General features: G+C 36.7%; 1 protein-coding gene across 1 annotated transcript in view; it reads left to right on the top strand.

Moving 5' to 3' along the window:
- Positions 1-18,060, top strand: part of Fbxl17 (F-box and leucine rich repeat protein 17) — a 465,950-nt gene that overhangs the window by 169,696 nt on the left and 278,194 nt on the right. The window lies entirely within an intron of this gene.

The raw sequence follows: 18,060 nt of genomic DNA on the forward strand, positions 1-18,060 counted from the left end.
CTTTTAAATAAATGTAAGCCCATTTTTCTCGTAAAATATCACATTGATAAAGCATACCTCTTGCAAGTAGACTTTGATAATGCAGACAAGTGTGTGATGGCCCCACCCATGCTGAGGAGGCAGGCGTGTGAGTACAGTCATGAGACTGGAGCCTGGTCCCACCATCCACCAACTTTTCAGAACAGGTGGGATTTTGTTGTTGTTGTTGTTGTTGTTGTTTTGTTGTTATTTGAGACATAAATCTTTGTGTAGCAAGATAGGCCATTACAGAAAATTTGCTTTCAGAATAAAACATTCTGTTCCATCTAAAATTAGTGACTATTTATATAGAAATGTTTTACAAGTTGGAGAAATAATGTCTCATTTAATCGAATAATGCTTTAAAATTAAGACTTTTCTGTAGTTGGTTTTTCTTTACTCTTTTGGCTCTTTGCTCTTTGCTTTCTGGGGACCCAGCACCCAGCTCCCAAATAATCACATGGAATCTTATTATTTACAAATGCCCAGCCTTAACTTGGCTTATTTCTAGCCAGCTTTCCTTGAATTATCCTGTCTACTTTTTCCTTCTGGGCTTTTACCTTTTTTATTTCTGTATTTCTTTCTCTACTTCCTACTCTGTGGCTTACAAGAGCTAGTTCAGGGACAGGCACCAAAGCTACAGAGAGACCCTGTCTCGAAAAGCCAAAAAAAAAAAAAAAAAAAAAAATGCAACACCTTTTTCCATCATTAAACAAATGTAACCCAGATTAAAATATTATTCTGCAATGCTCTCTATCCTCTTATTTTTCCAGTTTCTTTTTATTCTTTAAAAATAAAGTGATATAGATTCCATTTTCCCAATTATAGCAAGTTATAATAATTTTAGATTGCCCTAAATTATTCTTTTAAGTTATATAATAGTCTCCATGTGATTTTTAATAAAATTTTTGAAGTAATTTTTCTAGCATTTATTTGTTAGTTAAAAGTTTTTACTGATACATAAAAGTTACAATTAAATATATTTATTGGGTCTTCTGTAAAGCTTTAATGTATATTTAAATGATGTAATGTTTAAATAAGGGTTAGTAAATGTCTCCTAAAGCGTTTATCATTTTTTTTTTAAAAAAAAGGCAAAACTGCAACAGCCACACTCTATTCTTCTTGTCTTTTAAAAATACCACAGTACAGTATTGCTGTCTACCATCAGAGCCTTGAGCATCTGACTTTTGTGTAATTTATGGTCAGCTACTTTGGTCCTCTTAATTTCTAGAAGGCAAGTTTTTGCATTTTCCTCTAATGATGGAGAGCATGCAACTCTTGTCTTTCTTGCTTGGCTTACTTTACCTAACATGATGTCCAGTTCTATCCATGTTGTTCTATGACAGGATTTCAAAGGCAAAGTGAGGTTCATTCCAGTTCCTTCTCTATGAGAGGTCACTAACCTGTGCCATTATGCTGATTAAGTAGTCTATCACTGACCAATATCCCCACCCCTTTTTGCAGGCAATATGGGGTGGGGCGAGGGAGTGATTAGTAGTATATCACTGTAAAAATGTACTGTTTTTTAAAAGCTTAAAGATTTTTTTTTCTATATTTGGGTTGAAGGATACAGAGATTGCTTCCTTTCTTGATTATAACAAACATGTTGAGCGCAGTGCGCTTTTCTTTCCTGGTTTCATTGGACAAGTGTCCAGCAGTGCATCACGGGAGCTTGTGGTCGCCCATTTGTAGGCTCGTCAGGAGCACCATTCTGCTTGCCCTAATTGGTGTAATTATATTTCCACTAACCATGCATGGAGAGCCTACGTCTTCTGTGATTTTGCCAGAGATTATCTTTTTACTTTCTTTTTTCTTAGTAGTCCTTTTTACTAAGTGTGTAACATAGGGGGGTTATTTTGCTTCCCACTGAAGGAGAACTCCCAGTCCTGCTCACTGCGAAGATTACAGGCATAGCTCACGATGTCTAGTTCTGTCTGAGACTGACAATTAGTGAGGCTTAACCAGTTTAACTTCCCTTTGTGTGTCTATAAAAAGGTCTGTTGCCCAGTTTTAAAACCAGGCTATTTGGGTTTTGTTGTTGAGTTACATGTACTTGGGTTCCTTCCCTGTTGTGATATACAGTTTTTGAGTGCTTTCTCCGAGTCTATGAATTTCTTTTCACTCTGATGTTTCCTTTGCTGTGTGGAACGCTTCAGTTGGACGTAATCTCCTTGGTCACTCTTTGCTTGCATTTCCTGCACTTTTGGAGTCTACCCAGACACCTCCCTAGTGCAGCATCATAAAGCCCCTTTCCATTTTCTTATTTCTGTTTCACAGGTTTGGTTTTTTTTTTCCCTTTTACATCTTTATGTAGTCAATTTTCTCCTAAAATGTACTGATTTTTTTTCAATTTTTCTTTAAAAATCTAATGGCCTTTTAAAGAATTATAAAGAGTCAAACAATTTTAAATTTTTTTGTTGTTTCTGATAATATTTACTTTACAAAGTAGGCTAAATATTTAAATCAAATTGAGTGATATCAATTTAAAAGTTAAGTGTCTCTATTATCAATATTCTAATTTGTAGACAATTTAATAACAACATACTCTATAACTTTTTATGACAAGTAATAAAATATACAAACATCGTGTGTTTCTATCTGTTTAATATTTAGAGAAGTTTCTTAGTAATATATTGAATTAAAAGAAAGAGCAGTCATTCTGCAGCAATGTGATTATTCCACAGTTTTCTGTGCACATGACCGAGGTGTCATATAAATCAAGAGAATCAGTAATCAGAGAATCCTGTAAGTCATAAATATTGTGAAATCTGTCAGTGATATGTGAATTATCTGCTAAGTGAACACTTTACATAGGTTTGCTCAGGGATCTTAATCTTCTAGCTCTTCAAACACTTTGCCCAAACTGGGGACTTATATGGGAAAAATAAGCAGCCTTTAATTTGCTTTTTCTTCCTTTGTCAGGCTTTATGGGCACAACTTCTTGCTCCCTATCTTTTTTTTTTGTACTTATCTGTAATGGTTATTTAGTGTTTGATTCTAAATATAATAAGTACCATGGAGATTTATTTCCAAGGAATGAAAGCGTATTTTTATGTTTTTAATGGAAAAGTTTGGATTAATTGAGAAAACATGCATTTTAATGAGCCGAGCAGTAGAGTTATAAGGATCAGACTCTTTTAGTTTTAATTACACTACTTGCACTTATCCTGTGTACTGTAATAGAAGTTTCAGACATTAAAACCCACTTTGCAATATCATCTAAATTACTCATCTCATTGTTCTTGCCATACTGTATTACTAAGCTAAGTAATATTTGTAATTATATTGGTATAAATCTAGGACTTCCCATCAGACTTAATTATGATTTCAGCACTTAGCTGAGATGGGGTAGTAACCTTTCATAGAGAGAGCACTGGAGTGCACTAATGCATTTAGCCTATCAGTTAGCTTCTGTTTTACATTTGTTCATTCTTACTATACTTTAGTAAATCAGGAAGCAGTGCTAAGTACTTGGTGCTATGTCTCAAAAAAATGGGGCGCTGAGCTTGTTCTGCTGTAAGGGTCATCCATTTCTTTAGGTGATATAAGACTTCACATTAATAATGAGTTTGATAAGGATAGAGTGGAGGAATGTAACTTTTATTGCACAGGTAATTGATAGATGCTTTACACGCATTCTCATTTAAGCCTTTCAACATCTTTCATTCAAGGAAAGGCCAAATTATTCCTATTAAATTTAGATCATTTGTTGGATTTTTTTTTGATTTTAGATTAATGTGTTTTCTATAATTGTTACTATGAAAACTGTATGAGATCAAACAAGAAAATGTTAATGGATCATCCGTTAGTTTTCTATTTCATAGATGGAACTAACCCATTATTAATATATGGAAAATTCTTATATTTATGTTTTTGGTAAGAACTTATTATTTTCTTTGATTTAGAACAGTGGTTCTCAAACTGTGAGTCATTATCCATTTGGGGACCACATATCAGTTATCCTGAATATCAAATATTCACAATTCATAACAGTAAATTGCAGTTATCAAGTAACAACAAAGTAATGCAATGACTCGGGTCACTATAGCTTGAAGAGCTGTATTAAAAAGGGCTATAGCATTAGGAAGGTTGAGAACAACTGCTCTAGAGCCTTAGATATTATTTATGTATTTCTATATAAAAACCCTATTACTATTTCAGTGCAGTCCTGGGTTAATAAACTTTAGTGGTCTTAGTTTTTCTACATTTAAAGTTCTTGTCTGAGACTTCTTTTAAAAAAAGCTAAACATTTAAAATTGTATAATGATTAAGCACTCTGGTTGCTTTTTGTTGTTTGTTGTTTGGTTGGGTTTTTGTGGTGGTAGAATTAAATCTGGGGTTTCACAGGTGTTGCATTAAAGTCTTGCCACTGAGCCACATCCCAGCGCTTACAGTTTAGCATTATGTAGTCTTGAAATTGATCTGTGTGACTAAAACATGCTGTTCTCTTTCTTTGCTGTTTCCTAAAAGCACTTTTTGCATTGAACAGATTGCACAGCATGATTTCCTATAAGTCAGAAGGATGGTCAAGTAGTTATTTGACATTTATCATTGCTGTTAAATACAAATACAATCCAGGTGGTCTATGAAAAGAGAATATGAACTACTTGTATCTGTGATTTAAATTAAACACCTGGTTATTATGTCTTCTCTATTCTTTCTGACTCCAAGCTTATTGAAGTATTTATCTGTATTTGATATAAATCTTTTGTTATTTTACATTCAGTTTGGTCTTTCCAGTTTTTTTTGTGTAACTGACGCAGAATCCAAAAGCTGCACATTTAGGTATAAAAGGGTAATATATAAAAATTTGAATGGTTCTGAGCTTCTTATAGCAATATGATTATAATAGTTTATACATGGAAGTTTCTGTCCTGCACCTGCTCAGTCCCAAAGGGATACACAGAGGCTTATATGAATTATAAACTGTTTGGCCTTTTAGCTCAGGCTTATTATTAACTAACTCTTAAAACTTAAATTAACCCATAATTCTTGTCTATGTTTAACCACGTGGCTTGGTACCTTTTCTCAGTGAGGCATTCTCATCTTGCTTCCTCTGCACCTGGCTGGTGACTGCATATCTGCCTTTCTTCTTCACAGAATTCTCCTAGTCTGGTTGCTCTGCCTATACTTTCTGCCTGGTTACTGGCCAGTCAGTCTTTTATTAAACCAATATGTATGACAAATCTTTACAGTGCACAAGAATATTAAAAGGAATTTCCTTGACTTAAATATTTAATGTCAAAAATGTAATTTTTCTATTTTAAATTTTTAACAGTGGTCCTAAAGAATACGTTAGTCTCATTCTCGTGATCTGTATCTTCATTTATCAAATGACCCTTTGATTGGCAGTCCTCTATGTTGCTGATGAAAACAGTGTAAAGTAATTAATGTGAGAGAAATGAATGATTGTCTGGCAGCTACTAACCAATGTTACAAAGGTACAGCAAAGCCAGGCTCAACACTTGTGATAACAGATTACTCTCTATTCGGTAGCATGTCATGAAAGGAGGTTTATGTAGTTTATGGTTTTGGAGGTCGAAAGTCCAATGGAGAATGGCGCATGTGCCTGACTTTGGGTGAGGTTCTCTAAATGGATGCCTAATAAAGGCAGAAACAGATCACATGGTAAGCCAGGAAGTCAGAGAAAGATTAGAGGCCAGGCAAGAACTAGCATTAGCCTTAAAGGTCCACTGGTTCAACACAGGCACACTAAGAACTCAGCTGCTAACATGGATGACATTCTCAGTCATACCCAAACCTTAGCAGTGGTTGCTGAAGCAAACTATCATTGCCATAGCTTGTTAGGCTAGTCTTTTTTTTTAATATTTATTTATTTATTATGTATACAATATTAGGTCTGTGTGTATGCCTGCAGGCCAGAAGAGGGCATCAGACCCCATTACAGATGGTTGTGAGCCACCATGTGGTTGCTGGGAATTGAACTCAGGACCTTTGGAAGAGCAGGCAATGCTCTTAACCTCTGAGCCATCTCTCCAGCCCTAGGCTAGTCTTTTATTTCCTTAAAAGGCTTTACTCTAAAATATGGAGATTTTGGGCTGGAGAGATGGCTCAGAGGTTGAGAGCACTGACTGTTCTTCCAGAGGTCCTGAGTTCAATTCCCATCAACCACATGGTGGCTCACAACCATCTGTAATGGGGTCTGGTGCCCTCTTCTGGCCTGTAGGGATACACACAGACAGAATATTGTATACATAATAAGTAAATAAATAAATCTTAAGATATGGAGATTTTTATATCTTCTCTCTTATGTCTACTTTCTATGTGGTATACAGTAAGGTTTTTGTTTTGTTTCTTTAAGATAATTTACATGAAAATTCCGAACTCTAGTCTTCCCTTGTAAGTTTTGGATTAGCGTATCTTTTTATCAGTAATGTCTTCAGCGTGAGAATGGTCTGTTGATCAGTTTCTTCCACATATTTTATTTGTCTTTATCCTAGTCATCTTAGAAACTGATTTTATCAAACTATAGAATGTAGAGGCCCGTGGGATGACTTGGTGGTTCTGAATATTTCTTGTTCTTCTAGGGGTCCTGAGTTTGGTTCTAAACTACTTGTAATTCCAGCTTCAGAGGATCCAGTGTCTTGTGGGCACCTGCCCAAATGTATTGCATATTTACATAGACAGAGATACACATACACTTAAAAGATATTATTTAACTTTATAGATTCTTATATCATATATTAAATCAAATAGTTCTTTGAAAGTTGATCCTAATAAATACATTAACAGTTAATAGAGTTGATTTTTTTGCCTCGTTTAGTTCTTCCTTGTTATTGCTGTCATCTCTGACATCAGGACTTTGCCCAACAGGTGGAAGACACAGAGGAAGACCCAATTCAGCTTTAATAGGTGAATATTTTGTTTCATTAGCAGACTTCCAATTTGGGAAGTAAGCAGGGCTATTATAAAACTATTTATTGGATTGTTGGCACAGACGAACTACTCTTCTAAACTATTTCCAGCTTCAAAGCTATGAGTTACTTAGTTATTTTGGTGCTGGGATTAAACTCATTGTCTAATGCATTCTGGGCATGTGCTCTACCACTGAGCTACATCCTTTGTTTACAGCCATTTTAGGTGGATTTTGGTTTGTTTGCTTGTTTGTTTTAGAGAATTAATAGGTATTGCTTAGATTTGATTCATGGTTCCTTTGCCATTAGCATCAAGTCCTAGCTCTCTCTTTTTTCTCTTTTCTCTCTTCTCTCTCTGTTCTCCTACAGAAAACAACAAATCCCTTTGTAGTGCTTTTGAGTTTATGTGACTTAAAATTGTAGATTGACAGATGCAACAGTACACCTCTCAGTGATACTGACAGCACCCAGCTCATGTAAAACTCAATGAGCTTTTATATAAAGATTTTTCTAACTCCCTTGATCATCTCTGGATGTTTATTCTGTTTCTTCTTTCAAATTTCCGTTGATTCAATAAAAAGCAGTGATATTTAGAATTAAAGTTCAGAGAGGATTTGAGCAGGTGTTGGTGGTATAAAATATTTGCTGAGTGCCCATTGTGTTTTATTTCCAAGAATTGTTTTGTGAACATATGTTATATATTGTATTTATAAGTGCTCAAGGACTGAGGGGATAATCTACCATCTTCCAGTGAATGCCATGTCACAGTGGACTTAGACTTTTATTTCATTTCAATCCCCTAATATTACTTAATTCTCATAGAACCTGAGGTTTAAAGGTTGCCCAAGGGGACAGACCTAGCTAGCATGGTTGAATTTGAGCTTGAGACTATTTTACTTTCTATTAAAGTTAAGCATTTTGGAGGAGTAGATGCTTTTCAGCTTGGAACATTGGGAAGTTGGAGCAATTTTCTTCTCTCATAGCCTGGAAACTTAGAAATAAAAGGAGATAAAAATGTGCCATTGCTGTGTGTAGTGCCAGTGTCTTGGAAAGATAAGGCAGAGAGCTTATTTGAGCCAAAGAGTCTCACACCAGCCTGTGCACCAGCCAGTCTCATCTCTTCGGAAACTAGTTAATTGATGCTAACCATTGTGGCATCCATGCGGTAGTGTTTGTACTGCTGCTAGTCTTCCTCTAGGATGTGGAACAGTTTGGATACTAGTGTGTCTTACTTTTCTTTCACTATTATAGAATACCACGACAAAGGTAATTTTAAAGGAAAGCATTTAATCAGAGCTCCCGATTCTAGATATTGTAGAATCCATGACCATCCTTTCTAGCATGACAGCCTGTAGGAAGACATGGCATTGGAGCAGTAGCTGAAAGCAGCAGTCACAGGGTTGGGGTAGGGGAGAGAGAGAGAAAGAGACAGACAGACAGACAGACAGACAGACAGACAGAGAATGGCATGGGCTTTTTAAGCATCAAAGCTCATGCTCAGTGACACACCAACAAGGGCATGCTTCCTATTTCTTTCCAAACAGTTCCGCCAACTGAGGACCAACCATTCAAACATAAGGACCTAGGGGGGCCAGCCTCATTCAACCTGCCACATGGTATCTCATAATAGGCATTTTCATGTAGCAATTTTAAAATTCTGTCATAAACTACTTACATAACCCACTGAATAGTTTCATGAATATTATGTAATCGTTTTTTTTTTTAAAAGAATAAATATGTTTTACTGGAATAGTTATTTGTAAGATCATCTCTAGAAAGTTGTTTCTTTGTGTGTATGCACATGTGTATGTGTGTATGTATGTTGTGTGCATGAGTACATGCAGGCAAGTGTAGAGACCAAAGGTTGATATTTGATAGTTTCCTTACTTGCTTCTTCATCTTAATTTTTGAGATGGGGGTTCTCACTGAACTTTAGCTTACTGTTTTTGCTAGACTGCCTGGCCATGACCCCTGGTGTTCTCCTGGCTCTGTCTCTCAGAATTGGGTTACAGGCACTGCCATGCTGTGCTCTTTATACAGTCGTAGGTGGGGTCTGCACTCAGGTCTTCATGTTCACACGACAAGCATTTGAGTCACCAGTCTACCTCCCTGCCCATAGAAGGGTAGTTGTAGTTAACCGTCATGAATTTTTCTGAATGTGTGATTGTAATACAGTTTCTTGTTTTATGTTTTAAGCTATAGAAGGAAGGCTAAATATACAAAATAGGTATTTAGTCTGTGAGGTTTATCCTTCTTTTTTAGGGGAAGTATGTGCTGGATATTGAAGTCATGGCTTTACTCATAATAAATATGCACTCTGTCACTAACCACTGAACCATGACCTAGATTTGTGGCATACAAAATGTTTTCCATGTTAAGAAATCAGTTAATGATCATATCATGGGAACGAGCAGAAATGATACACTTTGAATGATGATAATGCAGTACTGTCATTTGGCCCATGATTTGGTGGTTTCCTACTTCATGCCTGTTTTTCAATTCTAACAATGAAGAAAACCTTGGTTTATTCATGAAAGTGATAGTTTGTTGGTTCCTCAGATGACTTCTCCACTTTCCCCACCCCCATGTCTCCTAGGAATAGCCTTATTCTTAGTCACTCAAACTTGAAGTTGTAATTAAAATAACTCGCTGTTGTCAAAATCTAAAGTGTATGATAAATGAAGCCCAGTAAATAGTGAAAATATGGGCAAGGTGATTAAATCTGACAATTTCTCTGTAAAAGTCTTGAGATGATAAATATCTCCTGTGATTAGTTATTAATTTAGTGCAGGGGATTTTCCTTCATCCTAAAATGTTTTATGAACAGTGGCATAAAGAAATACTTTCGAAGATAGGTACGCACATGTTTAACCAGAGAGGAAATTGCTGTAACTTGATTGGTAATAATTAAAAATGGCAGGCCTGACACTGCGCGTGCCTGGGCTATTTTCTGTGTGACAGTCCTTTCAGAAATTAAGAAAGGGAGGTGTTTCCTGAAGACATGAAAATGACAGAATACTTCGGCTTGAACCTTTTCCCACATGCAAAATGGAAAAGTTTCATGCATGCCGTTCCTCAGCTGATAAAATATTTTATTTAAGATAGTGTGAACTGTCTTCACGTACTGAAGTTAAAAAAGAGAGCACACGATTACATTAACAATTATAGTTGTAGGGGTACTAATAATTTCTCTTAACATGATCAAGAATGCTTTGTAGTTAAGACAAGATGAAATGACACCAAAAAGCCCACCATGACATTCCTGTCCATCAGGATACAGAGAACGTTCCTGTTGGTGGCCTCAACTGTGTGGCTTCTGCTGTTTTGTTGATGACTCTCTGGGTAAGGAAATCAGTCGTCTGTCTTCCTCATTCTTGGGTCTCTGGCTTCATCTTCCATCACCTTTACATTGTACACTGCTCAGAGACATGATTTATTCATGTGTGTTAAGAGAATTATGAATATTGATTTTTATCTTAGGGTGAATAAATGTACTTTCACGTTTGACTCAAAGTTTGGAAACAATCAGGTAATTGGTTCCACTGTCCTCTTCCTTCTAGACTTACTGAGTAAAATTGATACCAAAATGATTTAATGTTATTGTCTAAATACAGATGGAGCTTTATGTGTTTCATGCTATTATTTGGAAGTCATATTCTCTCTTTTATTCAAAAGAGTTTTAGTGTTCAGTTATTGAGGGTTACCTTTTATATTTTGGGGATTTTTTTTATGTGAAGAACTATTAACTAATTTGTATTTTGTGTATGGTGGTAGCCAGTATTAACTGAGAAAAGAGTAAGAAAGGTAGCTACAGTTCTTTCTCTGCTTCTTGGTGAGAACAATATGGCTGTACAAGGGGAAAATCATGCATTTTCTCTTGTTCTTCTTGTGCTGCTCTCCGATGAATATTTAATATTTGATTAATTGCTAATATGTATCTAAACATACTGATTAAGGCTAAGCTCACATTTCAGCAGTTATCATCAGAGCATCAGGTTGTGAAAGCAGTGGCAGGATCGTCAAGGCCAACAAGCATGCCTTCTGCATGGAGCAATTAATTCAGGCTAATTGCTTTTCTGTTTGTTCAAGGTGCACTTTGGAACTGTCTTTTGAGATCCAGCATAAGAGAAGAGTAAGTGAGATAATTTAAATATGTTAGACTAGTTACCATTTTCTGCTAACTATATAGTTTACCTACCAGGCTGTAAGACTTTGAAGGTTATTTTAGACACATACACAGCTTTTATGTCACAGTCATTTGAGAAGTAGATCACCTGTTCCTGGACTGTGGCACTGGCATATTGTTAATCCTGAATAATCACTAGAATTGTCTGATTTCTGGAAATCATGCCAGACTGCTTTGAAAGAAAAAGCTAGCTATGAAAGATGACTTGGTTAATGGCATTCCCTCTGGATGAGCATTATTTGACCTCTTATAATAAAAACATTAAAGTGGCTTAAATATTAGATCAGTGCTTCCATATCAATGAGATGCTCCTCGTTACCGAGTGTTATCATCTTGCCAGCACCAGTTTGTCTGAAATTCTGCACTTCTTATGCGTCCAACTGCGTCTCTGTGCAGCACTGCTGTGTAACAGATCCTCAGCCGAAAATAGCTGCAGTTCTAGGAACCGGCTCCTCATTGGGAATGGTAGGGATGCCATTAGTGGGCGTTAGCTCTTCCTCAGACTGCTTCTTGGTTCACCATATTGTGAAGCAGCAAGTAGCGATTTCCTTTCTCTCCTCCCCTAAGGAAAGGTTCTGATTGTGTGGTGTGTTCAGTGGCATATTTTACCCTTTGAAATTGTCCAGAGCAGACATATCACAGTGCACCGTGGCTATAGAAATAAGTATTTTAGAGACAAACATGTTCAAGGAATTCTAGGTAGCAATTATCATTTTGTGGCATTCTGTGACTCTCTTGGGTATTTCAGAAATATATTCAGTGAAATGAGAGAAATTGAGAATTTGTGGAGTAAGTTAAAGTTTCATCTTTTTAATCAAACATTCTTATTTATTACTAGACAACAAAAATTAGTGTAATAAATTTGAACTCTTCATAATTCAGTATGACTGGATTTCCAGGTCAGCTAGTTAATTACAATATAAATGGAAACTTTCTCCACAGGTTATCTTACAAATGAATAGAAGTATATTTAATTTTTACAATGGTATGTTTTCCTTCTTTTATGAACTTTGTAATTTGTTGAAGTGCTATATATGTAACCTGGATTTCTTCTCTTGATGCTATTTATTGTCGAATGTTCAATTTGAATGCTTGCTTGTTAAAAGTAAAAATCAGGAGTGCCGAGAGAGATGGTTCAGGGGCTAAAAGCACATGCTGCTCTTCCAGAGAGCCCAAATCTGATTCTCAGCGCCCATGTGGCAGTTTATTACCATCTGTAACTCCAGTTCCAGATCTGATGCTTTTTTCTGGCGTCCTCAAGCAGTAGACACACAGGTAGTGCACAGACATATATCAGGTAAAGTACCCACCCATATACATAAAAATGAGAAACAATCAAAACACTAACATATTATTCACTAGATTAAACATAAAAGATTGAAGACTTTTATGACCTGAAAGGACCCACCACCTCCAAAACCAGCCAACCCAACGGTAGTATCAGTTATTGGTGCGGATGTGGCTCATGCTTTGAAACTCCTTGGCGCAGCAGCCAAGTCTTGTAACTCCATATGGCAGAGGATGAACATTAGCACTTGCATTTCCTCTTCAGAACAAAACCCTGCAGTCATTGAGCACCGGAAGCTAGGGAGGGATAATCCAGGAAGAGCTATTAAAGCTCACCTGGATTCTTCAAACTGTAAGCCCAGACTCCTGCCACCTGTGTGTGCACTTTGAAGTGCAATGTGACACGACCTGTTTCCCCATTAAGAAGTGGAATGCATGTCTTTACCACTTTATGATTTGTACTGATTACAGTGGAATTTACGTTGTGGGACCTTCAGGATTTGATTCGTAGAATTCTTAGAAGTTCCGTGCTCACCTCTCTGGAATTCTGCCATTAACATGTATGTAGCAAAGACCAGTTTTCGACCTATGGGTCAGATATCCTACATATCAGATCTTTACACCATGATTCATAACAGTTGCTAAATGACAGTTAAGAAGTAGCAATGAAAACAATTCTATTTGGGCGTCTCCACAACTTGAGGAAGTATATTAAAGGGTCACAGCATTAGGAAGGTTGAAAGCCACTGGCATAGACCACTTTCTCTGATCATGAGAGACCTCATTAAGAAGGACGACTATCCAACATTTATAGCCAGCTGCCAGCTTATAACTGAAGCTAAATTAGACAATGTGGTCTCAGCCTTCAGACTCCTACAGTCTCGTATGGAAAGTGGAAGAATGTCAGATGAGCCCCGTTCAGATGCCTGACCTGCAGAGTTGAGAACAAATGACAAATTTTATTCAAGCTGCACAGCATATCATGGTAAAGATACTTTCTGGTTGTCCTATGCCGAAAATTTCGTACTGCGTGAAGAAAGTTTCTACATGTTTATCCTTCATCATCTTTAAGGATCATTGTAAGTCTTTGCTCTTGTAGGTTACAGCCTTGGAACATTTTCTATGTAATTTTTTTTCTTTTTTTTTTTCTCTCTTTTTTTTTCTATGTAATTTTTTATGATATTGTGGAAATTTAGTTTATTTAGGAGATACTGTTTCCAGGGTTGTTGGTTTTTTTCTCTTAAGGTGAAAATTAATTTTCACTAATGAATTACCAATGATTGCAGTATTTTATTATAGTGCACACATCCACATATAAGAATACTTTGCTAAAAATGCATATCTATTTTGAGAATTTTAATTTTGGACTGGGGAGATGGCTCAGTGGGTAAAAGTACTTACTGTACAAACATAATGACCTGAGCTTGAATCTTCAGAACCCACGAGAAGTTCAGGACAGTAGTGTTAGCATCTGTAATGCCAGCAGTCCTGTGGGAGAGGAGTGGAGGGCGAATTCTTGGCAGCAGGCTGACCTGACCTGTGCAGCAGACCCTGCCTCAGATAAGGTTCAAAACAAGAAGCAACATCTGGGGCCATCCTATGATATCCTGGGTCCTTCCACACATGCATGGCAAGTATGCACATACATTCACACACACAAATATACACCCATATAAATTAATAGTTAATTAGTGAAATGAATAAGTAAATATTCTTTTATTTTGGGACAAGTGTAAAAGAGTATTTTTTCTTTTAGTTTTAATTTTTATGGAAATGGATTTAAGTTTCATATATTATCATGTAGATGGCAGCATTGGAATTAATCTTTGGCAAGAATTATGATTCTGCCAAAGCACCAAACATTTAGCTGGAATCTCAGAAACTGCTTCTTGATCAATGATTGAACGATTGATTGATTGGTGATCAAACCTAGTGAGTTTTGTTCCAGATAAAAAGGAAATAAAGAACTACTCGTGTTGGACAGGTAATATAGATTGTTAACCTAAGATGAACAGAATAGTTAATTTGAAGGGTGACTTTTAAGTGCTCTGAAGTTGAAGTGGAAGAATTAAAGAGGCAACCTCCAAGATAGAATGGTGGTGTATGTGTGAGGGAAACAGGTACAATTTCATCCTGACCATATGTTACCCCTGTAGATTTTTTCCTGTAACGTTTCTTTCTTTGGCCTTTAGATATTTGTGATATGATTATCTTTGAATAAATGCATATTACCATATAGTTAATATCTTGAATATTGTGACCTTATTAGAACTACAAATGAGAAGCTGTTCATATTTTTAAGCCAATCCCTATCATCTTTTCGTGTCTAAAATTTCTCTTTCACAAGTTTCTTCACAGTAAGCAGACCTCATTATGCTACAGAGAAGCTTTTTGGGGTTCTCTCTCAGCAGCTGTTCTCCAGTGGTAACAGGAGAAGAATGTGATGTATCACCAAGTCATCTCTGAGAGAGTTTTAGTCATCCACACAGACCTCCTTAGTACTTGATGGTCATCTCTCATTTGTGAAAAATGTCCCTGTTTTTAAAAAGGGCGGGGCCACAGCAGCTTTATCATGGCAAGCTCCTATTGTGCGTGGTATGCACATATATTGGGTTTGCAGTTCTGTCCCATTGACAGCATGTTTGTAATTTTAGTGTAAATAATTGTTACTCTATCTTAATTATTTGTCACTGTTGATTTTATATTGTATCTCATGTCTGAGCTGGTTCTGTGTGTTCACTTTAAGAATGTGTGATGGTCCTTATAGATCTCTTCTTGCGGTGTGTGTTGAGGATACTGTTGAACAATAATTCAAAGGCAAGGAACTGATGTGTTAATGCTCATCTTAGCATTGATTTCCCTCCAAGTCGCTTTTGGAGTGCTGTCCTTAGAGCATTTAGGTGGATCATACTGTTTTAGGCTTGGTGTGGACTGTGCTTAACCCTCAGACAGCTTTGAAGTAGCTTTCCACATGTATTATATTCAAGGTTCTAATAAAGCCTTTCTTTAGGATACCCCAGTCATACTCAGATAAAAGCTCTAGAATATAAACTACATTTTTTCAGTAATGAGTTGTAGTCACTTATTTCAGTGATGACACTGACAAACAGGGTCCACTTGAAAAAGACCCCAAGACTCAGTGAGGCCTTTTTTTTCCCCTTTAAATTCTAAAAGAATGAATGTATCTGGTTAGGTTTAGGTTCTTTGAAATGTTGGTACAAGTGAAACTTTCTGAGACTGCACAGTGGGAAAATCAACAACTTTTGACTTTCTCTTTTAAGGGCAGCAATAAGTAATTTTTTATTCAATTTCTATTTAATTTTCTGTAACTACTTTTGACATTTGCAAATTATATCACTCATTTTGACATGCAAATGAGTAAATGAATAACTTTGGGATTCAGATGTGAGGAGCTCCTCCTCAATGCTTAGACATATTACCTCCTCTCCCCCATCCCTTTCCTACCTCCTTCCTCCCATCCCTTTCCCAGGAACAACAACAGTCTAATCTCTTAAAGAGAGTCCTTTTTCCAGAAGACAAGCCTTTGTAAAAACAGCCTTTCTTCTCCGAATTCAGTAAAATAGCTTTGCTTCTTGGCTGATTTTGTTCCCCTCTCTTTAAGCTGCGTCTTCTCTTTGTAAAAGCTATATTCTGTTGACTGTTTTTGTCCATGTCCACTATTGACATTTTCTCTGGTAATTTTCTTCCATTAATTTGGATCTTCTTCTCTTTCTGTGGAATGGTTTCTTTCATTGTCAGTATCACTGATGACATTTTCATCTGATCCATGACATATTCATTTCAGAAAACCCAGCATTGTAAGGCAGTTTTTGGTCAGTGACATTTTGGCAAACACTTGCCAGTGGCCACCAGAGAAGGTCACATACACTTGGTACAAGGAAATAGATTACCCAGAAAGTCTTCTCTGAATGCTAATGGACTGAGTGTACAATGGGAATTGAGGGAGGGGATCCTTTGTATTTCTGTTTCTTTGTTCAGTGTTTTTATATGGGGTCATTTACTGTCTAACCTTGGTAAACTTATTTGAGTTATTTTTAATGACTCAAATGGGATCCCACCTCAGTGTAATATTTGCAGGCTTAATCATGTTTCAAAGGCACCTTGAGCATGAATCATTAGTTCATTATGAGAGTGGTATCTTGCATGGCATCGTCCGTCATCGGTCCTTTCTTACCACCCTAGCCTGTGGTCACCTGAAGATGAACGGACATTGAAGGCCTTAAATCACACACTTCATAAAGACACCAGCAGGTTCTTGAAGGTTACTTATTACTTAACGTATGGTAACACTGAATTATCTTAGGAAGATATGATGACTACAGTATGCTTATTATGCTTCTGTAAACATCTACTTTTTTCTTCAAATTAAATGACAAGAAATGAATTCAGTTCATGAATAAAGATTTGCAAACAAGGAATGTTCTTTATATTTTAAGTTTATATTGACTAAAACCCTTTTATATATAGTTATATACTTCGTAAAATGTTGTTTCCATGGATTTTTCAGAGGAATATATTTTAATGAATTGTTTTAAAAATACGCTTTGGTTCTCTACATATACTCATATACACAATTGTGATGAAATTAATAGAACAGTAACGTTCCTTCCAGGAAGCACAATTTTTAACTTCCAATTTGGTTGAGAAAATATCCTAATTAACTGTTTACTCTGCTTCCGTGTAAATTTGAGCTTGGCGTATGTCAAGTGTCCTGGGAGCTGGTCATCAGTGATATCATAGACCAGCGTATTTCTCCATTGTCCTACAAGAGCCTGGCATGTCTAGTGGGTGGGTTTTGCTCAGGCTTGTTTTCACGTGTCACCAGTTCTCTTCGTCTGTCATCTGGGTCCAGTTTGCTAACATATAAAATCATATTCTGACTTCAGAGTGCTTCTTATATATAACCAACAGATCAGCACTTTCCCAAAGTAGTTTGAAAATTAGGTTATCTATTCCCAGCCTTTTTTTTTTTTTTTTAAAAAAAAATACCACACCATACCCTCTAGACAGGGAGAGCATGGAGAGGTCTTTGAAAGAATTTAAAACACAGAGGTGTCTCCCTGGAGTGGTGCGGGCATGGTGCTGGCAGGACACAGCGGGCTGCCAGAGGGCAAACTGCTAGAGGTGAGCCTGGCATATGCTGATTTCCCTTTGCTCTGCTTGCTCTGTCTTTCCTGCCCTGTGGCTTGCAGGTTTATTAAAATGCTAATGATGTTTATTCTATTTTTATTGGCAGCTCCCCAGATTTGATTATTGATATATCTGAATAACAGTGCAATGTAATATCAAAGTCTCCCTTGGCTCTTCCCTTGGATTTTTGTCAGGAGGAATGGAAGTACCACAATGTCAGATAGATCATATGCATTTTTAAAAATCTGTGTAAAGTTAAATGTTGCAAGGGAACTGTTAGCTATTTGGAACTGAACTCTTCATGGGACAGCGATGTGCCTTACATGGGCACCTGCCTTAGTGTTCTTTGCCATCTCTGTTGAGCACTAACTGGGACTGCAATGACTAGCATTGGGGGCTCCTTTTCTATGTCAGATCTCACACAAACTGAGTGACATGTCAGCTGGTAGACCTCAAGATTGGCAGAGGATGAAGCTGTTACTGTACTTCTGCCTACTCCTTCTCAAAATTGTCAGTATGGCGCTTAGAATTGTAAAGAACCTG

This window comes from Chionomys nivalis, chromosome 2, assembly GCF_950005125.1.
Source record: "Chionomys nivalis chromosome 2, mChiNiv1.1, whole genome shotgun sequence".
Classification (NCBI taxonomy): domain Eukaryota; kingdom Metazoa; phylum Chordata; class Mammalia; order Rodentia; family Cricetidae; genus Chionomys; species Chionomys nivalis.